Raw genomic sequence first — 26,284 nt, 5'->3', positions numbered from 1 at the left:
GACCGACGATGAGTTTAATAGGAAACGATGCTTTGAATTTGATCCCTTTCTCGCTTCTTCGGATTCAATTAACAATTAAAATATGCATAAATATTATACGGTTCGATGATTAAGCGTTGATTTATAGTCAGTGTTGCCTTCTGAGGCTCGCAGAACCTTTTGTTTCTTGCTCGTATTCAAAGAACAGATCCATCTTGATTTATAGTCCGTAACGATCGTGCTTGTGCTCCAGTTCCAAAGTGATCGCCATTATTCTGCAAGTACATTTCTAGTCAGGCTTTCATATCGTTGGGTATCTTTTGGTGAATTTATGAGATTGCTTCGAGATACCATTCTTATTGGTTAGGTCTATAAACGACGTTGAGATACGTGCAAATACTTGAAATATGTTCTATATTACAAAAAATTCATATATATTCTTAGAAATCTCAGGAACAAATTTCACTAAAAATAACTTGCTATTTTAAATCAAATTTGTTCTTGAAATTTCTAAGAAATGCAGTTTTTGTAATAAACAAAGCTCGATATAATTTTTGTTGAAATTGATTGCTCTGTGAATACTTTTTATTTAAAATATTTGAAACGTATCTCAATTGCACAACCTAACCTACCCAAATTACATAACCTAACCTACTTAAATTACATAACTTAACCTATTTAACTTACATAACCTAACCTATACAATTGCTCAGTTAATTTAAAAAGTGTATCCTAAAGGTGTATATAAAAAACCAAGTTATTTTGCCTTCAGTAGCCTGTAGATTCTATCATACATCGAAGGTTCTATCGCGACCTCCGCTCAAACCTAATTTGATCCTCGTGCAATCGACTTAAAATTGCATCGCTTTCCATCGATCGCAGAAGGGATACGGTTTTCATCAGAGGGGCGAACTGCCTGCCGGGAATCGCGACTGTTTATACGGATTTTACAAGCTCAAAGAGTCGCACCTTCTTCGTTAACATATTAATTAACGCTCTAGTCGCCGCTGCGACACGGAAGCTATAAATACTTCGTTAGACGCCACGCCACCGGAGTCTACGTTGCACTCCGGTATCGAACATCAAATTATTTCTTTTCCGAAAAAGCATCGCGAGTGCTAAGGTTGACGATGCCTCCGACACACGAGCATCTTGAATTTTTAAACGCTTTACGAGGCTACGGAGTTAATGAGATACGGAGCTAATGGAACAGCCTACCGTTGTCGTTAATGCTTCTACGATTTTACGACGCAGCCTTAATCGAATTCACGCAATTAACAGTATTACGCTCCCACCTCGATTCTAGATTTCGTTTTTGTTACATTTTTTATTATAGAAACTGTAGAATGATGGCAATTGTTCATTGGAATAACAAAAGTTTGCGGCGACACCTCTTGTAGTTGCCACTAGAGGACTACGCTCTTGTCTTTCTCGCAAGCGCTCTTACGCTCCTGTACCTCTATTTCAGATTACATATTTTACTATAGAAACTGTAGACTGATAGCAATTATTCATCAGAATAACTAACAAACATAAATGCATCATTTCAAGGAGCAATTCTCATGTAACAACGATGAAAATTTGTGGCGACACCTCTTGTACTCGCCACTAGAGGGCTACGCTCTTGTGTCTCTCGCAAGCGCTTTTGCGTTCCTGTATCTCTATTCTAGATTACATTTTTGTTACATTTTTTACTATAGAAACTGTCAACTGATAGCAATTGTTCATTAGAATAATAAAAGTTTTTAGCAACGCCTCTTGTACTCGCCATTAGACGGCTAAGCTCTTACGTTTCCATACCTCTATTCTAGATTTCGTTTTTGTTACATTTTTTATTATAGAAACTGTAGACTGATGGCAATTATTCATCAGAAAAATTAACAAAAGTTTGTGGCGACACCTCTTGTACTCGCCACTAGAGGGCTACGCTCTTGTCTCTTTCGCAAGCGCTCTTACGCTCCTGTACCTCTATTCTAGATTACATTTTTTACTATGGAAATTGTAGACTGATAGCAATTATTCATCAGAATAACTAACAAACATAAATGCATCATTTCAAGGAGCAATTCTCATGTAACAACGATGAAAATTTGTGGCGACACCTCTTGTACTCGCCACTAGAGGGCTACGCTCTTGTGTCTCTCGCAAGCGCTTTTGCGTTCCTGTATCTCTATTCTAGATTACATTTTTGTTACATTTTTTACTATAGAAACTGTCAACCGATAGCAATTGTTCATTAGAATAATAAAAGTTTTTAGCAACGCCTCTTGTACTCGCCATTAGAGGGCTACGCTCTTACGTTTCCATACCTCTATTCTAGATTTCGTTTTTGTTACATTTTTTATTATAGAAACTGTAGACTGATGGCAATTATTCATCAGAAAAATTAACAAAAGTTTGTGGCGACACCTCTTGTACTCGCCACTAGAGGGCTACGCTCTTGTGTCTCTCGCAAGCGCTTTTGCGTTCCTGTATCTCTATTCTAGATTACATTTTTGTTACATTTTTTACTATAGAAACTGTCAACTGATAGCAATTGTTCATTAGAATAATAAAAGTTTTTAGCAACGCCTCTTGTACTCGCCATTAGACGGCTAAGCTCTTACGTTTCCATACCTCTATTCTAGATTTCGTTTTTGTTACATTTTTTATTATAGAAACTGTAGACTGATGGCAATTATTCATCAGAAAAATTAACAAAAGTTTGTGGCGACACCTCTTGTACTCGCCACTAGAGGGCTACGCTCTTGTCTCTTTCGCAAGCGCTCTTACGCTCCTGTACCTCTATTTTAGATTACATTTTTTACTATGGAAATTGTAGACTGATAGCAATTATTCATCAGAATAACTAACAAACATAAATGCATCATTTCAAGGAGCAATTCTCATGTAACAACGATGAAAATTTGTGGCGACACCTCTTGTACTCGCCACTAGAGGGCTAAGCTCTTGTGTCTCTCGCAAGCGCTTTTGCGTTCCTGTATCTCTATTCTAGATTACATTTTTGTTACATTTTTTACTATAGAAACTGTCAACCGATAGCAATTGTTCATTAGAATAATAAAAGTTTTTAGCAACGCCTCTTGTACTCGCCATTAGAGGGCTACGCTCTTACGTTTCCATACCTCTATTCTAGATTTCGTTTTTGTTACATTTTTTATTATAGAAACTGTAGACTGATGGCAATTATTCATCAGAAAAATTAACAAAAGTTTGTGGCGACACCTCTTGTACTCGCCACTAGAGGGCTACGCTCTTGTCTTTCTCGCAAGCGCTCTTACGCTCCTGTACCTCTATTCTAGATTACATATTTTACTATAGAAACTGTAGACTGATAGCAATTATTCATCAGAGTAAATAACAAACATAAATGCATCGTTTTAAGGAGGAATTCTCATGTAACAACGATGAAAATTTGTGGCGACACCTCTTGTACTCGCCACCAGAGGGCTACGCTCTCGTCTCTCTCGCAAGTGCTCGATAATTCTTCCATTCCTATATTCTAAGCTCCTCGACTGACCATCCAGTATCCAATATACCTCATCAGAAACGTCTTGGACCTGCAAGAACATTAAAATTAAAAAGAGAACTTTAGAGAATCCTCCCTTCTCGCTCAATGCGAGAAAAAATCCTTCAGAAACTCAACCCTCCTGCAATAATTGACCAAAATAGTTGAACTTGCGACAGATTTCATTGCAAAGCCATCGAAACTGCAATAAAATTATTCGAGCTCCCAGGCGAGTGAAGAAGCCTCTCACGGTTATGAAGTTACGACTGTACGGGGCTAACAGTAAAGTCAAAGCATCGAAAATCTGGCCCGAATCCTATCACAAATTTAACGCAATTGTAATAAAATAGTCGCGGGAGTACCGACGTACCGGAAATGTCTCTTTTAATTTCAGTGCATTTCCTGTCTTTACGACTGAAAGTTCGGGACGAATCGAACCCCTCCAATGTTCATAGGATCGTGAAATTCCTAGGATTTACTGCGCAAATTCTCACACGACGGAGTTGCGCATAACATATTATACCGTTCTTAGAATTAGTGTAATCGACTGACACGCGCTTCCTCTGGAGGAAACGTTCCTTGGCAGCTCCTCGCGTGCCTGGAACGTATTTCTCGGTTTCGTTTCGTACGAACTTGTGTAATATGGCTCCCTTGTATCATCTTACAGTCGCTTTCGATTTATAATTAATCTTTCGATGAAATGCGTTAACATCAAACTGCATTAAATGGATTTTTTTTTTTTGGACGTACAAGGACAGTTGAACCATTTTATATTTATTTATTTATTTCATTATTTGTTCAATAAACGGGAAGCTCCAGTAGTGTTAAAAGTACAACAACGTAAGGATAGAATGTTAAAAAAATTTGTGGCGACACCTCCCGTACTCGCCGCCAGAGGGCTACGACGCTCTTGACTTTCTCGCAAGTGCTTGACAACTTTTTCATTCCTATAGAGGGCGTCCCATATAACACTTTTCACAATTTTTCAAGTGTTTGCGATAATTTGCGAAAAAAATATTTTAGACAGAAGCTGGTCAGTTTTCGATTGGCTATATATTGCAATAAAAAAAAGGTCGAATTTTTTTTTTATTATAGTCAGCCCTGAGGCCACCTTCATTTTTTGTAGTTTTGACTTAACAGTATTGTAGCCCGTATGAAGACGAATTTAACGATATTATACAATAGTATATCATGACTTTTGGATGACCTTGAAAGCAAAGAAATGAAAATTCCTGGACCTGATACAATCTCTGCAGTGCAACTCGAACACCTACTCCTCAAACTGATCCTACAAATCTATTAGATAATCAGGGAGGCCTTCCACTTGGCTGACTTCTAATGTTAAATTTAAACCAAAATGTAAAAGGAAAATTAGAAATTAGGCGTTGTAGGATCAGCTGTGTGATCCTGTGTATCCTTAACAAAACATATTTGAATCTGAATCGGTTTTTGAATGATGCAATAGTGCCAGTAACCAAATTTAAGGGGGTACAATAAGAGTTTGCGATGAAACCAAGACAATTGAGTGGGCTTAACGCTCCCCAAACCTGTATCTATTGACATCAGCAAGAAAAGTGATGCAATAGTGTCAGTAAACAAATTTAAGGGGGTACAATAACAGTTTGCGATGAAACAAAGGTGATTGAGTGGGTCTAATGCTTCCCAAACCTGGATCTATTGACATCAACAAGAACAGTGATTGATGCAATAGTGCTAATAACCAAATTCAAGGGGGTACAATAAGAGTTTGCAAAGAAACCTAGACAATTGAGTGGGTCTAACGCTCCCCAAACCTGGGTCTATTGACATCAAGAAAAATGATTGATGCAATAGTGCCAGTAAACAAATTTAAGGTGGTACAATAAGAGTTTGCGATGAAACAGAGGTGATTGAGTGGGTGTAGTGCTCCCCAAACCTGAATCTATTGATATCAGCAAGAAAAGTGATGCAATAGTGCCAGTAACCAAATTTAAGAGGGTACAATAAGAGTTTGTGACAAAACTAAGATAATTGAGTGGGTCTAGCTCTCCCCAAACCTGGATCTATTGACATCAGCAAGAAAAGTGATGCAATAGTGTCAGTAAACAAATTTAAGGGGGTACAATAACAGTTTGCGATGAAACAGAGGTGATTGAGTGGGTCTAATGCTTCCCAAACCTGGATCTATTGACATCAACAAGAACAGTGATTGATGCAATAGTGCTAATAACCAAATTCAAGGGGGTACAATAAGAGTTTGCAATGAAACCTAGACAATTGAGTGGGTCTACGACTCCCCAAACCTGGGTCTATTGACATCAAGAAAAATGATTGATGCAATAGTGCCAGTAAACAAATTTAAGGGGGTACAATAAGAGTTTGCGATGAAACAGAGGTGATTGAGTGGGTGTAGTGCTCCCCAAACCTGAATCTATTGATATCAGCAAGAAAAGTGATGCAATAGTGCCAGTAACCAAATTTAAGAGGGTACAATAAGAGTTTGTGACAAAACTAAGATAATTGAGTGGGTCTAGCTCCCCCCAAACCTGGATCTATTGACATCAGCAAGAAAAGTGATGCAATAGTGTCAGTAAACAAATTTAAGGGGGTACAATAACAGTTTGCGATGAAATAAAGGTGATTGAGTGGGTCTAATGCTTCCCAAACCTGGATCTATTGACATCAACAAGAACAGTGATTGATGCAATAGTGCTAATAACCAAATTCAAGGGGGTACAATAAGAGTTTGCAATGAAACCTAGACAATTGAGTGGGTCTAACGCACCCCAAACCTGGGTCTATTGACATCAAGAAAAATGATTGATGCAATAGTGCCAGTAAACAAATTTAAGGTGGTACAATAAGAGTTTGCGATGAAACAGAGGTGATTGAGTGGGTCTAATGCTCCCCAAACCTGAATCTATTGATATCAGCAAGAAAAGTGATGCAATAGTGCCAGTAACCAAATTTAAGAGGGTACAATAAGAGTTTGTGACAAAACTAAGATAATTGCCTGGGTCTAGCTCTCCCCAAACCTGGATCTAATAACCTCAAGAAGAAAAGTGACTTCACAAACTAAAATAACCATGAAATAAGATGTTCCCCGAAATTTATCAAACGTGTCCAGGTTTGGGAACGCTTCCAAGTATCCGAGAAAGAAATATCTGCTAAGAAAACGTGTTATTGGCAAATTGTCACTTCGTTTAACTTTCGAACGAAATGTCGTGAAAAGTTGGAATTAATGTTATCGTTGAAGGTGTTAAGCAACGTGGAAGGCGTCTGACGCGAAGATTGCTCGTTCCACTCGTTTTATCCGCGTGTATTGTTGACGCTAAAGCGACGAGATGGGAATGATTAATACCCAGTTTTGGAAGCATTAAGAAGCGTTATTGTTGACATTAGCCCCTAATAGATACAAATGTACGCGGTCTGCGCGGCGACGTAATTAGCCCGCAAGGTACGTGTCTTCCGATGAGAAACAAAACTTAACCCCGCCAACCCGTGCCCGACATGGCTCCGTATCTCTTTGCAGAATGCAAGCATTTGTTTCACATTGTTTACGACGATGTTATCCTTCGTATCTCCTCGCTGGTTAACACCTTCATTACAGAGCCCTTTTGCCTCTTCATTCCTCTTCCAGTGAGATTTGAATTTCTTCAATTTTGGCTACCTCGTGACTGAATGTTCGAGTTCTGAAAAATTTATTTACAAATTTAATAACATTGTAAAAATCTACTGTATCAAATTCTTGTTATTGTAATTATTCTGGGTAAATAAAAAATACTAACCTTCTTTTGAACCGAGACAAAGCGTCAGAACGTAAAACTTGGATATACACCTATGAACGTAAGTTATTCATCGAGGATACATTACGCAGTATTTGGCTTTGATCTGAACCAGCTTTTGGATTATGCAGACCACTCGATGCTTTTGAGCACAAATTCGTGTATACACGCGTAACCAATACACAGACGCGGGGAAACGACATAGAAACTAAAGCTAAACTGCATTAGACGTATGGAGTAATGCATGGGGATAATTGCTATTAGAAATTCGGGACGGGCTTAGAATGCTCTCGCGCGGCGAGGAAAAGTCGCGAGTTCAAGCGGGGACTTAACATCGGTATGATTTTCATGCTGATTATGCGCCAGGGAAGCTACAATTCGAGGGTCATTCGGTGAACGTTGTAAAATTCAAAAAAGGTTAACAAATCGAAATTTGTTAACGCTAGAAACCATCAAAGAGGTCAAAAAGATAAATTTATAAACAATTTACTGTAATTTTTTATAAGAGTCTACAACTATAATTGTTGGTAGTTCTAATGTTAATATAATTATTGTTGAAAAACTTAATTATTCCTTAAGTATTGCATAGTTTAATGTAAGAAATTACGACGCGACTCGACACGAACAAAAGACACGGGAATCCCCGCGCGATCTTCAAACCGGTAGGTGGCGCCACTTTGGTCGTGTGCTTATTGCCTCGAGATTATGAACGACTAAACAATTATGTGGTCAATAACAGTATTCATAGTGTTTGTATACATTAATATAGTATTATTACGTTAATTTAGAGCTTCGACATTAAAAAATTGATAATTAGAAATTCAATGGTGATTGGAAATATACAATTCGGCCATTCGTGGGAAAAATTTTAATAGGAAATTCTAGAGGCCAAAATAAGACGAAAATCAAGAATATCAATTTGTTGATGGAGGCTTTGTTAAAAAATTATTAACGTTTAAAGTTCCGCTCGTTTTGAATTTTTTTCTCGAAAATTGGTAGGATTTCGAGAGTATGTCTAATGACCAAAAATCATTGTAATCGACCCCCGGAACTAAAAATATTTTTTCCAAAACGATTTGAAAGTTATTAATTTTGTCGAAAAACTTCACATCTTTCTGAATTTTTTTCTCGAAAGTACGTAGAAATTCGGGGATATATGTGTTAACAAAAAATGATTGTAATTGAGCTCCGGAACTAAAAATATTTTTTCCAAAACGATTTGAAATTTTTTAATTTTGACGAAAAACTTCACATCTTCTCGAATTTTTTTCTAGAAAATGGGTAGGATTTCGGGGGTATGTCTATTCACCAAAAATGATTGTAATCGACCCCCAGAACTAAAAATATTTTTTCCAGAACGATTTGAAATTTTTCAATTTTGTCGAAAAATTTTGTACCTTCTCGAATTTTTTTCTAAAAAATGGGTAGGATTTCGAGGATATGCCTATTCACCAAAAATGATTGTAATCGACCCCCGGAACTAACAATATTTTTTCCAGACCGATTTGCAATTTTTGAATTTTGTCGAAAAATTTTGTACCTTCTCGAATTTTTTTCTAGAAAATGGGTAGGATTTCAAGGATATGCCTATTCACCAAAAATGATTGTAATCGACCCCCGGAACTAACAATATTTTTTCCAGAACGATTTGAAATTTTTTAATTTTGACGAAAAACTTCACATCTTCTCGAATTTTTTTCTAGAAAATGGGTAGGATTTCGGGGGTATGTCTATTCACCAAAAATGATTGTAATCGACCCCCAGAACTAAAAATATTTTTTTCCAGAGTGATTTGAAATTTTTTAATTTTGTCGAAAAATTTTGTACCTTCTCGAATTTTTTTCTAGAAAATGGGTAGGATTTCGAGGATATGCCTGTTCACCAAAAATGATTGTAATCGACCCCCGGAACTAAAAATATTTTTTCCAGAACGATTTGAAATTTTTCAATTTTGTCGAAAAATTTTGTACCTTCTCGAATTTTTTTCTAGAAAATGGGTAGGATTTCGAGGATATGCCTATTCACGAAAAATGATTGTAATCGACTCCCGGAACTAACAATATTTTTTCCAAAACGATTTGAAATTTTTTAATTTTGTCGAAAAACTTCACATCTTCTCGAATTTTTTTCTAGAAAATGGATAGGATTTCGAGTATATGCCTATTCACGAAAAATGATTGTAATCGACTCCCGGAACTAACAATATTTTTTCCAAAACGATTTGAAATTTTTTAATTTTGTCGAAAAACTTCACATCTTCTCGAATTTTTTTCTAGAAAATGGGTAGGATTTCGAGGGTATGCCTATTCACCAAAAATGATTGTAATCGACCCCCGGAACTAGAAATATTTTTTCCAGAACGATTTGAAATTTTTTAATTTTGTCGAAAAATTTTGTACGTTTTCGAATTTTTTTCTAGAAAATGGATAGGAATTCGAGGGTATGCTTATTCACCAAAAATGATTGTAATCGACTCCCGGAACTAAAAATATTTTTTCCAGAGCGATTTGAAATTTTTTAATTTAATTTGTTAATAACTTTTTAACGAAGCCTCAATCGAGAAATTGATATTCTTGATTTTCGCCTTGTTTTGGCTTCTAGAATCTCCCATTAAAATTTTTCCCAGGGTTGGTAGAACACCCTGTATATCAGTATTGAATTATTTATAATATACGACTGTTATTGGTTCTTTCGAAATCTTCTGAGAAAGCGTGGTTTGAAATGGGCAAATTTCGATGATAAAATTGTCCATACAGCGCTGCTTTTTGCTTCCGCCTCCCCCCTTTTTAATAGAATTTTAGCAACAGCGAGCTTCTGACCGCAAAACAGAAACCCCGTAATAATCTAAAAAGAATATTCGACCAGCTACCTGAATATTGCAACTTCATTCAAATTTTACACGGCCTGGCAGAACTTTTATTCCGCTAACGCACGAATTACATGACCAACCGGAACGTGCGCGCGGTTGTTTCATTTCCTTCTAAAATTCCATTTTTATACAGTTCCGTTATTCATCAAACCATAACAGCCGGATGTTACATTTTGCCCCATATAACGCGAAACGAATATATAACAAAGCTTTTCATATAATATCCCCACTCCTTCTGTTTTTATTTTCATAAAACCATTTTCGTTTGCTCTCTCATTCAATTACACGCATACATATACACGGTGTCCAGTTTAAATTGATCCAATGAAAAGTACTCGAAACCTGTGCAAATTTCGTGTCTTATTGCACTTAGGCGGGTCCACCATCTGTCATATATCCGGGCACTACTGTATATCTTCAATTTTTTATGATTTAATTTCAAATAATTTTGCCAAAATTATACTATTTAATTGCATTTAATTTTTCAAAAATATTCTATTTAATTCCATATAATTTTCTCAAAAATAGCACAATATTTAATTTCATTTATTATACACAAGAAATGGCCACGAAAAAGAATAGATTTGAAAATCCAATGGAGTATACTTTTTAGAATTTTCATTAAAAATTACTAATAATTTCGACTAATTCGGTAGTTCTAACATTAATGTAATCATCGATACTATGAAAATACAGTCAATGTCCATGAATGTGGCGTTCGAAACTGAACGAGGAAAACAGGGAAAGCCCCGGGATTCTCTGATACGTGGCCGCGTCGAACGCCCACGCGCTCCTGGACAGCTTCTAATTTCAGACCCGCGGTAGCTGACGAACGCGCGTCGAACGAATATTTTTGCGATTCTTGCCCGATCGCTGGGAGCGAAACAGCCCAGGCAGGAACGTTTAAGCACCGAGGAAAATTCAATTTGGAAAAGCGATACGGTTTCGCGTATCTCGGTTTCAGTTTACCAGACCCGAAAGGATCATGCTGCTGTTATGGATACTGCGGATTCGACGTGAACCCTATATCGCGTTGCCAATAGAAACCAGAAACGGTATCAACCCTCGGGGCTTACACAACACATCGCTTTACCATAACAGCAAGCAATTTATTTACGGACACTGGGGGCACCTTGATGCAAGACAATCTGGTCTCCGGAGTCGCGGCCGCCGAACTTGAATTTTCGCGGTCCCCCTGGCGGCCATCTTTGCCCGCGACGCTCGAAAATGGCCCGCGTCAGAGATGCCGTCGACTGCTGCTTTGAATCACTGAAAGATCACCATGAATGTGATCGAGTCACGAGTGACTCAAAAGTAGCAACTAACGCCATCTGTAACTGTGATGAATCACTCTTACAAGGAACCATCGCGAACGGTCCGGCTTCGATTTTGATGAAACTTTGTACACTTATAAAGCAGCCAAAAATAATCGACACGTATTTTTTTTTAGCTGCGGTAACTCGAGTTTAAGGGGTGAAACCACCCCTTGAAGTTTTGGCTCGAAACGGCTATCTCGAAAACGGAAAGACATACAAAAAAATTGTTAATGAGCGAGGTTGATGGTTTCTTATGTACAATAACATGGTGTTAAAAAATTAAAAAAAATACAATTTGTTTATAACAAAAAAAAAATTTATTAACTTAATTTTTCATTTTATTGAAATTTTCATAATGACAAAAAATGACGAGCATTTTATTCCAAATCCATTGGTATGCGATTTTTTAAAATTGCCTCCTACAGTTTTGCAGATTTTGATGATTTACATCTTGCGCGCACATCCATTATGGTAGTAGCCGTTCTAACTTTGATTTTAATGAAGCACTGTAGGCTTGCACTACTTCTAGAGGACAAAATCGGGAAAAATACAAGAATACCAATTTGTCGATGGAGGCTTCGTTAAGAGATTATTAACGTTTAAAGTTCCGCCGGTACTGAATTTTTTTCTTCGAAATGCCCAAGATTTCGGGGGAATGTGTAATGACCAAAAATGATTGTAATCGACCCCTGCAACCGAAAATAATTTTTTCAGAATGGTTTGAAATTTTTTAATTTTGTTGAAAAATTTCACACATTCTCGAATTTTTTTCTCAAAAGTGCGTAGGATTTCGGGGGTATATATATTGACCAAAAATGATTGAAATTGACTCCCGCAACTGAAAATAATTTTTTTAGAACGATTTGAAATTTTTTTTTTCGCTAGGCACCTACGCCCTGTCGATTTTTCTTAAAAATTCGTTTTTCATTTTTAATAATTTTGTTTGACGCCCTACAAAAAAGTTGGCCAATACTTTTTTGTAGGTACCTATGAGCTCTACTTCAGAAAAAAGTTTCATTGAAATATATTCACTATTGTAGGAATTATGACTGTCTGAAGATTGGACCATTTTTATGAGGTTTTTCTCATTTTGCGGGGTCAAGGATCAACTTTTTGCATATTTTTGCGATTTCTACGTATTCTTGATTAAAATACGCGTCGTTTGCATTTTTGAGAATTAAAATCCTTCAATCCGTTCAGAAGTTATGACATTTTAAAGATCCGCATGAAATTTTCGGACAACATTTCTGGCCATAAATTACATTTTCGATTAGGAATTTTTTTCTCGAAAGTGCGTAGGATTTCGTGGGTATATGTATTGACCAAAAATGATTGTAATTGGCCCCTGCAACCGAAAATAATTTTTTCCTGGAGGATTTGACATTTTTTAATTTAATTTCTTAATAACTTTTTAACGAAGGCTCAATCAACAAATTGGTATTCTTGTATTTTTCCCGATTTTGTTCTCTAGAAGTAGTGCAAGCCTACAGTGCTTCATTAAAATCAAAGTTAGAACGGCTACTACCATAATGAATGAAAAATAATAAAATCATCAAAATCTGCAAAACTGTAGGAGGCAATTTTAAAAAATCGCGTACCAGTGGATTTGGAATAAAATGCTCGTCATTTTTTGTCATTATGAAAATTTCAATAAAATGAAAAATTAAGTTAATAAATTTTTTTTTTGTTATAAACAAATTGTATTTTTTTTAATTTTTTAACACCATGTTATTGTACATAAGAAACCATCAACCTCGCCCATTAACAATTTTTTTGTATGTCTTTCCGTTTTCGAGATAGCCGTTTCGAGCCAAAACTTCAAGGGGTGGTTTCACCCCTTAAACTCGAGTTACCGCAGCTAAAAAAAAATACGTGTCGATTATTTTTGGCTGCTTTATAAGTGTACAAAGTTTCATCAAAATCGAAGCCGGACCGTTCGCGATGGTTCCTTGTTAGTGAGTTTGCACGCCATCTCTGGTCCACGCAGCGAACTAACATGGATTTCAAGGGCAAGCTAACCTCTCACTTAACTGTATACTAGGTCTGCATGGTCCTGTTAAACAATGTAACATTAATAAACAGTTATCAGACCATAGAAGATCGAATATTGTTTGTAAATTGATTGGAAACGCGAAAATCTTGTTATTTTATTTTTACACCGTTATTCTGAAGCTTGAGTTACGCGGAATTTTTTCCCGGTACGTTTGTTACTGTTTTTTTTAGGCAGTTTTAACAGGTTTCGTTGCCAAGGGACGATATCGCATGACGGAATCATTTTCCACGGTTTTTCTATCCTGATACTTGAAATTCGACGAATTTTTCACGAAAACATTTTCAAAATTCTCGAAAATAATATTTCTGTTTTATTACTCGCTGGATTTGAAGTACCCAGAAATCTGTGATCGAAAATCAATTTAGAAGTTTCTAGAACTACGAATTACGGTCTCACTGCCCGACCGTTTGGACGCCTCTGCGAAGCATCCACGAATATTTCGTTCATTTATGACGAGTAAGTCGGTTGGGGTTTAGCGAGACGCTTGCAATCAAACTGTCACTCGGAATCGTCTCCAAAGCAAATCCGATATTGTCTAGGCGGTGCATACGCAAGTACGGACAATCAACCTGGTGATGTTACTAGCCCTAAGTCGCAAAGGGAATCGCGAACTACGTTACTATTGCGTACAGATTGGTCCCCGCCTCTTTACATCATAATATCATTCCCCGGATGTAACGTTGTACCTGCGGACTGGATTACTTCCGACGCGAGCTGTCTCAGAGGCTTCTCTAGTTTCCAGGTATTTTGGTCGTTTCGCTGATAATTTTCGGTACTGTGCTTTCGTATTCGATGCCAAACCAATTCGACAGCGTCCTACGTTCGTTACAAGTTTCGAGCGGTTTGATGCTCAAACAAAGATTTAACTTGAACGTTGATAATACGTACCCAACGAAGAATTAAAAAAACGAAGTAATCTGGGGGCTCGAATGAGCAAAACTCATCTTCTCAGCAACACACTTTCAATGAGCACGAGGCTTCGTTACAGACTAAAGACACACAATGGTAGAATAGTAAGTCAGAAGAACGCTAGGTGGCGCAGAAACAAATGGCGCCTTATTTCTAACGGTTGATTAAACGAAAGTACAAATGGATCAATTGTTCGATAAAAACGTTCTTTGAAGCTGAAGGTAGTGATCGAGGAGTTTGCAACACTTTCCTTTATAACAATATTCTTATTGAAATGCGTTGATCAACAATTGAATCAGTCGACACCTTTCTGTTGACCATAAATCGAACAAAAACTTTGATGATAAATTTTAATAATTTCTACACGTTGTATACAACTGAATCTCTTCGCAATGACTTGTATAACACTCACAAAGGGACCTTACATTCGTGGAAATTGCTTTTGAAACGATAGGTGCAAGTTGCAGTATTTATATACCTAGTATCAAACAATTCTGGTAGATTTTTTTATAAAGGGCCTTTGTTTTCCGAGATATTTTTATTTAAAGTTTGCTACGCACGTAGTAAAAGAATTAGTTGTACTTACCTTGTGGAATAAGTTGTAGGCTAGTCGGTAGAGCGATGAATTATGCAGCTTTTGGTAGTTGGTGTATATTGTACGTCATTGTTGGCATCCGTGAATTTTCACACACTATTTATACACTTAAAAAATAGACTTTTCACATTTCTTCTTTCTGCTTCACCTGATTTATTAATTATAACAATTTTCTCACTGTAATGACGCTCTTTGCTCTCGCGTCGTCGACGAACAACTAACCCAACCTTCATCCTACCGGTCCCGCGGAAAATTACCGCCAACAATATGGCGCCAATATTTGAATTAGCAGTAGAATGTCTCTACAGTATACAGACATAAATATTAAGATACAAACTCCTTAAATTTTTAGTACAAGAAACAGTAGTGAGTAGAGTAGTTAAGTAGCATTATATGTTGCATATATTTTTGTATATTAATCATTGGAAAGTAAATTCTATATTTGAAATGTGTCCAAATTTCATAAGCGTCGATAATGACAATACAGAATTTACTTGATAATGACTAATATAGAAAACTGTATGTGACATATAATGGTATTTTTAAATACTGTATTTACTACAATTTTTTATATTGAAAATTTAAGAATCATTTGCTTTAATATTTATGTCATATACACATAATAAATAAAATATATTTCTACATTCTAAAATGAAAAAAAAAGAAAAACTCTGTTGGGGATTTGAACCCACTACTACTTGCTTTACCGATTTAACCAAATCTTGTTCTGTAAAAAAGAAAGTAATTTTACTACATATGTATCTTTTCAAAAGCAATTTCTATGACTGTAACAAATATGGCGGCCATGACATTCGAAAGTTCGTCTTTTAATCCAAATATTCAACATAAATTTTGATGATAAATTACAATAATTCTAACCATTGAGCAACATGTGTACATCTCTCTATAGAGACTTGTAAAACACTACTAGACGCACTTATTGCGTGACTTGACGAGCAACGAACAAACATGGCGGCCATGACATTCGAAAGTTCGTCTTTTAATCCAAATATTCAACATAAATTTTGATGATAAATTACAATAATTCTAACACATTGTGCAACATGTGTGTATTTCTCTATAGGGACTTGTAAAGCATTACTGAACGCACTTGTTGTGTGACTCGACGAGCAACGAACAAACATGGCGGCCATTCGAAAGTTCTATGATTCGTAGAGATGCTCATGAGTCTTCTAGTCCAAATATTCAACAAAAATTTTGACAATACCTTTCAATTATTCTAACACGTTGAGCAATATGTGTACATCTCTCTATAGAGACTAGTAAAACATTATTGAACGCACTTGTTGCGTGACTCGACAAACATGGCGGCCATTCGAAAGTTCCACGATTCATAGAGATGCTTTGGAGTCTTCTAGTCCAAAAATTGAACAAAAATTTTGACAATATATTACAATAATTCCAACACGTTGAGCAACATGTGTACATCTTCCTAGAAAGACTCGTAAAACATTAATAAACGCACTTGTTGCGTGACTTGACAAACAAACATGGCGGCCATTCGAAAGTTCCACGATTCATAGAGATACTTTAGAGTCTCCTAGTACAAAAATTGAACAAAAATTTTGGTAATAAGTTACAATAATTCTAATACGTTGAGTAACATGGGTACATTTCTCTATAGAGACTTGTAAAACACTACTAAATGCACTTATTGCGTGATTTGACGAGCGACGAACAAACATGGCGGCCATTCGAAAATTCTATGGTTCATAGAGATGCTCATGAGTCTTGTAGTCCAAATATTGAACAAAAATTTTGACAATACCTTTCAATTATTCTAACATGTTGAGCAATATGTGTACATCTCTCTATAGAGACTAGTAAAACATTATTGAACGCACTTGTTGCGTGACTCGACAAACATGGCGGCCATTCGAAAGTTCCACGATTCATAGAGATGCTTTGGAGTCTTCTAGTCCAAAAATTGAACAAAAATTTTGACAATATATTACAATAATTCCAACACGTTGAGCAACATGTGTACATCTTCCTAGAAAGACTCGTAAAACATTAATAAACGCACTTGTTGCGTGACTTGACAAACAAACATGGCGGCCATTCGAAAGTTCCACGATTCATAGAGATACTTTAGAGTCTTCTAGTCCAAAAATTGAACAAAAATTTTGGTAATAAATTGCAATAATTCTAACACATTGAGCAACATGGGTACATCTCTCTATAGAGACTTATAAAACACTAGTAAATGCACTTATTGCGTGACTTGACGAGCGACGAACAAACATGGCGGCCATTCGAAAGTTCTATGATTCGTAGAGATGCTCATGAGTCTTCTAGTCCAAATATTCAACAAAAATTTTGACAATACCTTTCAATTATTCTAACACGTTGAGCAATATGTGTACATCTCTCTATAGAGACTAGTAAAACATTATTGAACGCACTTGTTGCGTGACTCGACAAACATGGCGGCCATTCGAAAGTCCCACGATTCATAGAGATGCTTTGGAGTCTTCTAGTCCAAAAATTGAACAAAAATTTCGACAATAAATTACAATAATTCCAACACGTTGAGCAACATGTGTACATCTTCCTAGAAAGACTCGTAAAACATTAATAAACGCACTTGTTGCGTGGCTTGACAAACAAACATGGCGGCCATTCGAAAGTTCCACGATTCATAGAGATACTTTAGAGTCTTCTAGTCCAAAAATTGAACAAAAATTTTGGTAATAAATTGCAATAATTCTAACACATTGAGCAACATGGGTACATCTCTCTATAGAGACTTGTAAAACACTACTAAATGCACTTATTGCGTGATTTGACGAGCGACGAACAAACATGGCGGCCATTTGAAAGTTCTATGATTCGTAGAGATGCTCATGGGGCTTCTAGTCCAAATATTGAACAAAAATTTTGACAATACCTTTCAATTATTCTAACATGTTGAGCAATATGTGTACATCTCTCTATAGAGACTAGTAAAACATTATTGAACGCACTTGTTGCGTGACTCGACAAACATGGCGGCCATTCGAAAGTTCCACGATTCATAGAGATGCTTTGGAGTCTTCTAGTCCAAAAATTGAACAAAAATTTTGACAATATATTACAATAATTCCAACACGTTGAGCAACATGTGTACATCTTCCTAGAAAGACTCGTAAAACATTAATAAACGCACTTGTTGCGTGGCTTGACAAACAAACATGGCGGCCATTCGAAAGTTCCACGATTCATAGAGATACTTTAGAGTCTTCTAGTCCAAAAATTGAACAAAAATTTTGGTAATAAATTGCAATAATTCTAACACATTGAGCAACATGGGTACATCTCTCTATAGAGACTTATAAAACACTAGTAAATGCACTTATTGCGTGACTTGACGAGCGACGAACAAACATGGCGGCCATTCGAAAATTCTATGGTTCATAGAGATGCTCATGAGTCTTCTAGTCCAAATATTGAACAAAAATTTTGACAATACCTTTCAATTATTCTAACATGTTGAGCAATATGTGTACATCTCTCTATAGAGACTAGTAAAACATTATTGAACGCACTTGTTGCGTGACTCGACAAACATGGCGGCCATTCGAAAGTTCCACGATTCATAGAGATGCTTTGGAGTCTTCTAGTCCAAAAATTGAACAAAAATTTTGACAATATATTACAATAATTCCAACACGTTGAGCAACATGTGTACATCTTCCTAGAAAGACTCGTAAAACATTAATAAACGCACTTATTGCGTGACTTGACAAACAAACATGGCGGCCATTCGAAAGTTCCACGATTCATAGAGATGCTTTAGAGTCTCCTAGTCCAAAAATTGAACAAAAATTTTGGTAATAAATTGCAATAATCCCAACACATTGAGCAACATGACTACATCTTCCCACAAAGCCTAGTAAAACACTACTTTCTTATCGCGTGACATAACAAACAAAAATGGCGGCCATTCGAAAGTTCCACGATTCCCAGAGACGTCACGGAGTCTTCCGGTCCGAAACACCAAACAACAGGAATCCGGGGCCAATATTTCGCGCATTACGGCCCGATACAATGCGCCGATCAATATACAATTTCGACAACAGAGGATGCGGAACCGGTATCGTTTATCAGACGCGATTCGCGCGCTCGGATTTGTTGTCTGAATTCGTAACGGGGTGGTGGGTGGGGCCGCGTGTGATTCCGCGCGGCTGAAAAATAGACGGGAACCATACGTCGTTCATTTAATTACGGGCACACGCACAGGCGAAACGCCGCCGGCTGGCGAAAATTTGACGAACATTGTAACGTCGCTCATTGTTGCGTGCTAATAATAATCAAGCACGGCAGAAAGCGGCCGGCGTTTGAAGTGGCTGCATTGTTAATGAGTCGCGTAATTAGGTCTGCAACGGGAGCTGTCGAATTCGGGCTTCCCGGTAGCCGTAGGTTAGGGGAACGAAGGGGGGTCAGGACGGTGGTGGGGGGGGAGTGGAGAGGGTGTATGTGGAGGGACGACGGGGAGTGGTAGGTCGATGGGAAATTCAAGCCGGTCCCAGGTTAAATTTGCGTCGTATTTTGTTGCGCTTTGTCCACGTTGCTAATACTCGGCTCAGATCGCAACAAAGCCGTGGCGCGTTTCGGTGCGTATTAAATACGTAATACTCGACCTCTGACCTCTTCCGTTCGCCGCCCCTACGCGATGCCCGGCTCACGTTTTCGCTAGGAGCGCGTAGTTCCCGGGGCATTACACGGGAATCCTTCTTGTCGTTCCTAATGCATTGATATCGCGGAGGCACGCTCTCACGGTTCAAGTTTTAGAGGTAATTTTGCGGACCGTTACGCCATTTTGTACAGAGATACATCAGCAACGATGCTTCCTACCGGGTCAACATCATCCAAACGACACAGAGTCGATCATCACGATACATTTGCTTGCTAGACTGCCTCGACACTTGTCTTTGATTTGCCACGAAGACCTCTGTCTTCAGCCTCGAGCCTTTAACTTCTATCTTGTATAGCCTGTCCCACGAAATCTCGTTCATGTTTATCGCCAATTAATTTTAAAGATACTCTCAACTCCTCCCTTTAATTTCAGACATGCTCTCCACCTCTATCTTCAGCCAACAAGAACCACTCAACCTCTACCTTCGTTCTAAAGGAACCCTTCAACCGCTACCTTCAGCTTGAAAGAACGTTTTCAGCAGACAGAAACTGAACCGCCTGTGTGCTTGCACTTTATCGGCTCCAGCGAAATATTAGTTTAAGGTATACTCAATCGAACTTTCACTGTTGGTGCATTCGCAAGCATTCTTCTTCCGTAATGTTTAGTCCTTTTGTTCAATTTCATTTACGATTAGCAACACTTATCCTGGCCTTGTACGTAATTTTGTCCGAAAGTAGAACCATTCCTTGAATCTTGTAAATATTTCGTTTTCTGTAAACATTAAATTAATCCTATTTTAGGAGCAGTAACATTAACAGACTATTAATTGAAATGCGATGTTTAGTTTCTTTAAAAATACACAAAAGCTGCTCGAGTTTCTTACAAATTAATTCTATGTATAGATGTCCTGTATGTGCACGATGCATGCATATACACATATCACCTGAAATCTTGTGCGAATCATGCAGAATAAAATGTACATTTTCAGAGTCCTCTAAAAACAGTGCATTTGCGCAAATGTTCATAGTGATAAATCAGTGTAATTTGAAGAAACAGTGTGGAGGCAATAAATGCCAGAGCCCACGTGTGCATTCCCCGGATTAAAGGAGTGATTTAATTAGTTCAACGTCGAATACGGCACGTGAAATGGAAATTATCAGGGAAATGTCCAGAATCCCTCGAAATCAGAGAAGCCTCTGAGATAGCCCGGGATGGGAGCAATCTAGCCCACAGGTGCAACGTTACATCCGCGAATCATATTGCGATCTGGAGAGGCGGAGACCAATCTGAGCGCAATAGTAACGCACTTTGCGATTCCCTTTGTGACTTAGTGCTGGTAACGTCACAACGTTGATTGCCTATATCTGGGGATGCGCCGCGTATACAACATCGGGATTTGCTTTGTAGACGATTCCGTGTGGCAGTTTCATTGGCGTATCGCCAAACTCACGACTTCTTTGTCACAAATCTGCAAAAAATAATTGTGAAAAGTTTTAAGAAACGCAGGAACGGATGTACGCAAATGGTCACAACAGAGCTCTGTCGCAGCCATTTTTAGTAACTAAATTGTGGATGTTTATGGCAATAAAATGTGTCAAATGTATGTCAATAATATGCCAAATTATGTTGAAAAAATTGTATTACTTGAACATAATATTTGATTATCAAGAATTAGTTGATAATATTAATGTGGTTGTTGGGGCCTCTGAGGCCCTCCTCAAGGCCAAACTAATGATTAATATAGGTGAATTATTTGATTATTAGTGTTATTAATTCATTATTTTTTAAATGCTTTGAAGTAAAGCTGATTTTCATTTGCCATTTATAATAATTCAGTTGAGATTGAGAGTACATTTAAAGTCAATTTATAAGCTGAGAACGAACCCTCAACATTACAAAAGTGGGTAGGACTTCGAGGATATGTCTAATGACCAAAAATGCTTGTAATTGACCCCTGAAATTAAATATAATTTTTTTAGTATGATTTGAAATTTTTTAAATTCGTCTAAAAATTTCAGTACCTGCTAGAATTTTTTTCTCGAAAGTGGGTAGGATTTCGGGGGTATGTATAATAACCAAAAATGCTTGTAATTGACCCCTGAAACTAAATATAATTTTTTTAGTATAATTTGAAATTTTTTAATTTTGTAGAAAAATTTCACACATTTTCGAATTTTTTTTCTAGAAAATGGGTAGGATTTCGGGGGTAGGTCTATTCACCAAAAATCATTATAATTGACCCCCGCAATGGAAAATAATTTTTTTGGAACGATTTGAAATTTTTTAATTTTGTCGAAAAATTTGTCCCCCTTCTTGAATTTTTTATTTCGAAAATGCGTAGGATTTCGAGGGTATGTCTAATGACTAAAAATGCTTACAATTGCCCCCTGAAACTAAATATAATTTTTTTAGTATGATCTGAAATTTTTCAATTTTATCGAAAAATTTGTCCCCCTTTCTGAATTTTTTTCTCGAAAATGCGTGGAATTTCGAGGGTTTATCTGTTCACCAAAAATCATTATAATTGACCCCCGCAATGGAAAATAATTTTTTTAGAACGATTTGAAACTTCTCAATTTTGCCGAAAAATTTGTCCTTTTTCCTGAATTTTTTTCTCGAAAATGCGTAGGATTTCGAAGGTATGTGTTTTCACCAAAAATAATTGTTATTGATCCCCGTAATCAAAAATAATTTTTTTGGTATGATTTGAAATTTTTTAATATTGTCGAAAAATTTCACACCTTTTCGAATTTTTTTCTCGAAAGTGGGTAGGATTTCGAGGATATGTCTATTCACCAAAAATGATTGTACTTGACCCTTGGAACCGAAAACAATTTTTCCAGAACGATTTGACATTTTTTTTTTCTCGTCGAAAAATTTAGGGAATAAAATGTCGATTTTTCTTGAAAGTTTGTTTTTCATTTTTAATAAATTTGTTTGACGCGCTACGGAAATTTTGTCTAATACTTTTTTGTAAGTGCTTAGGAGCACTACTTCAGAAAAACGTTTCATTGAAATATATTCACTATTGTAGAAGTTATGGCTGTTTGAAAATTCGACCATTTTTATGGGGTTTTTCTCAGTTTGCGGCGTCAAGGATCAACTTTTCGAATATTTTTGGAATTTCCACATATTCTTCACCAAAATAGTGATTTTGTATAAATAGCTATGTTGTCATGTCTGCCATGACTATCGTATACAATGAATTAGTATACTGAAATAGATGTTCAGAAGCCCACGTAAGAATTAAATGCAATAAACATACATAACATATGCAAAATAAAAACTGTATTTCTAAGTGCCTCTAGTGATCAAAACAAACTTCCACTTAGGTTTCACTCATTGATCTATTTCCTAGAAACATATTTCCATAAACATCGATAGTCTAGTAATAATCAGTTATTTAAATATTCTCAAACACAAAGTCTTCCACGCAGTTTTATCCTTTATTTATGTTTTATTTATCTGACCTAAATTTGCACCATGAATTATGAAACACTCTAATCAACCCTGGCTCGCAACCTGTTAATTTCCAAAACAGTACAAATTAATTATTAAACTTGCATAACAGTATTCTCCCTCGTCCAGGAAATTGAGAACGCATGTTTACACTTCAAGGAAGGTAAGTTACTCTGTTTTATAAAAGCAATATGGCGTCCCCCGACTGGACTAAAATTTTTCATTCCTCGTAAGAAGTGAATTCCTTCACATCCTCCGACACAATCGTAAAGGACACGGAGCCAAACTGCAAACATTATGTAGAACTTAGAGAAACTCGGCCACTCCCCGTGATTGCAGGGCCCACAGTATCCTTTTCCACAACTTCCGCTGATTATTTACGTCCACGCCGTTTCCAGCCCGCTTTCTTCACATTTTTTTTTACCATTTCGCCTCTCGTCGAAAGACAGCAGGTGGAAACTCATCCAAACTTTTCATTTTTCAATGGTTTGTTCCCCAGCGTTGTTCAAAGTAATGGCTAATGAGCTTCTGTTCGTTCAGGCTGAGACAAACACTGCATCCTCCAAGGTAGATATACTTCTTGGACGTTTCCAAATACACTTGTCAACGAATTGTGGTTTTTATCACCACGACAGCCACCGAACTTAGGATTTCGAGTTTCAGCAGGGTGGTTCGAGCGCGGATCAACGACGAAATCCGTTGAAATACGAGAACGAATATCTCATAAACTCGTTCCGTACGGATTATAAATTTCCAAGCGAATAAATATAATGGCGCATGATTCACAATTTAATACCCGGCTTAAGTCCGATTATCGGGTACTTCATTTCAAAATTCACATTAATCGAAGTTCCCAAAATGAGGCTAAATTTCCATTATTCATGGTTATATGAAACAACGCGCGCCTCTATTATTTCTAACTATCAATAGTCAACAACAGCTGACGCGTATCAAACATGTTGCCATAATTAAACATTCACCCTTTACAATATACTGGCCACGATATTCTGCTAATATTCAACGCGCCGGTGCACCCAGTAAACTGTTTACTGTATCCTCGTATCCTGGGGCGTACACGTCCTTCTCACAAGGATTCGCCTTAAATACCTTTTGATTTCTCATTAGCTAATTGACCAAACGTGTCCTGCTCGTCATTTTATCCAGGAGGATGTCGTTACGCGACTGTAGACGCATCCTTGGGATAAAGAGAGCCGACGCAGGCCACGTTCAGGCAACGGGGAAGCCTTTGTGAGGACACCGTTTAATTAATAACCAAAAGTGCCCTCTCCATGTGCTCGATACCTTCCCCCAGGTACGCCAAAAGGGATTATGCGATAATCATCCTAGTGAATTTAATAATCCAGCCCCAGTTATCGAAAACACCAACGGTGGGCCACTTCTGTAAGGTCTGGAACGAGGACAGCATGTGTGGTGTGCCTAAAAAATAATGAGATTTTGTAAACAGGTTATATATTGCATTGATTTTATAGTACACTTATTGATGAACTTACATTGTCTCCTTCAAAGCTCTTGAGAAGCTCTAAACGGTTGGAGGAGGTGTTGCTAGTCTTGAACTCTTCTATTGGAGCTGTTTTCAGCTGTTGAGATGATGTTTTGTATGTGGAAGGAGAAACAAGTCACATGGGACTCAAATCTGTGAGGTTTTGGGAGGTTAGAAACCACAGGAATACCTTTCCCCCTCCAAAAACTTATTTACTCCTCCAAAAATTGTCTCAATCGACCTACAAACTTCTACTGGAGAGGAGGACTATACATTTCAAGTAGCAAAATGACACTCATATAGTGCTCCCCAAATACTGAAAGAAGAAATCAGTCTCATTACTGTTTAGACACTCCTACTCTAATTTACAAGGCTGGAACTATTCAATTGAAACTGTTTTCAGTTGTTGAGTCTATGTTTTATATGTGGAAAGAGAAACAAGTCAAATGGGACTCAAATCTCTGAGATTTGGGAGGTTAGAAACCACAGGAATACCTTTCCCCACCAAAAACTAATTTACTCTTCCAAAAATTGTCTCAATCGACCTGCAAACTTCTACTGGAGAGGAGGACTATACATTTCAAGTAGCAAAATGACACTCATATAGTGCTCCCCAAATACTGAAAGAAGAAATCAGTCTCATTACTGTTTAGACACTCCTACTCCAATTTACAATGCTGGAACTCTTCCATTGAAACTGTTTTCAGTTGTTGAGTCAATGTTTTATATTTGGAAAGAGAAACAAGTCAAATGGGACTCAAATCTCTGAGATTTGGGAGGTTAGAAACCACAGGAATACCTTTCCCCACCAAAAACTTATTTACTCTTCCAAAAATTGTCTCAATTGACCTGCAAACTTCTACTGGAGAGTAGGACTATACATCTCAAGTAGCAAAATGACACTCATATAGTGCTCCCCAAATACTGAAAGAAGAAATCAGTCCCATTACTGTTTAGACACTCCTACTCCAATTTACAATGCTGGAACTCTTCCATTGAAACTGTTTTCAGTTGTTGAGTCAATGTTTTATATTTGGAAAGAGAAACAAGTCAAATGGGACTCAAATCTGTGAGGTTTTGGGAGGTTAGAAACCACAGGAATACCTTTCCCCACCAAAAACTAATTTACTCTTCCAAAAATTGTCTCAATTGACCTGCAAACTTCTACTGGAGAGTAGGACTATACATCTCAAGTAGCAAAATGACACTCCAAATACTGAAAGAAGACATCAGTCTCGTTACTCCTTTAGACACACCATGTGTGCTTTTATTAAAGTTACAATTTAACGCTTATGGTACAATTAGTCATATTGTGTAGGAATTCTATTACATTTGTTCCTTTTCTGGCAATAACTAGGTCAACCTAAGCCGCCTAACCTGGGCTTAATGAGGATTCGTTATCCAATACTTTCGGTGAATGGTTCTGGGTTGTTGATTTTGCCTTGCTTCTTTCGCTCGACGCGGCCCAGGCATATGCGCCGGCACAAAAACAACTTGCCCGGACGATTAGAAGCCGTTCAACGTCAGAACTCGCTTCATGGTGACATCAAACGCGTAGTTCCGCGTTTGCCGCCCGTATCGGGAATTTCTCTACTGAAATGTGAAACGTGCCGCTGCGGGTTGAATATTTTTTTTTTTCCTATTTATCAGAGAGTCGGCCGGTATCAAAGGCGGAGCTTTTTCTTTTTTTAA

At 37.3% G+C, this 26,284-nt stretch overlaps 1 protein-coding gene across 2 annotated transcripts in view; it reads left to right on the top strand.

Annotated features, from left to right (window-relative positions):
- The window catches only part of LOC122402964 (polypyrimidine tract-binding protein 2), a 548,137-nt gene that overhangs the window by 24,864 nt on the left and 496,989 nt on the right, over window positions 1-26,284 (top strand). The window contains exon 3 of one of the 2 annotated variants that reach the window (XM_043406200.1): window positions 20,065-20,234. The exons of the other annotated variant lie outside the window; for it this stretch is intronic. The gene's annotated coding sequence lies outside the window, so the exon portion shown is untranslated. The remainder of the gene's footprint in view (window positions 1-20,064; window positions 20,235-26,284) is intronic. 2 annotated transcript variants of the gene reach the window in all.

The sequence above is a fragment of the Colletes gigas genome, unplaced genomic scaffold (genome assembly GCF_013123115.1).
Source record: "Colletes gigas isolate AHSC1104 unplaced genomic scaffold, ASM1312311v1 Colletes_gigas_Sc00042, whole genome shotgun sequence".
Classification (NCBI taxonomy): domain Eukaryota; kingdom Metazoa; phylum Arthropoda; class Insecta; order Hymenoptera; family Colletidae; genus Colletes; species Colletes gigas.
The sequence above is the reverse complement of the archived record's forward strand: the minus strand, read 5'-3'. Positions and strand labels throughout refer to the sequence as shown.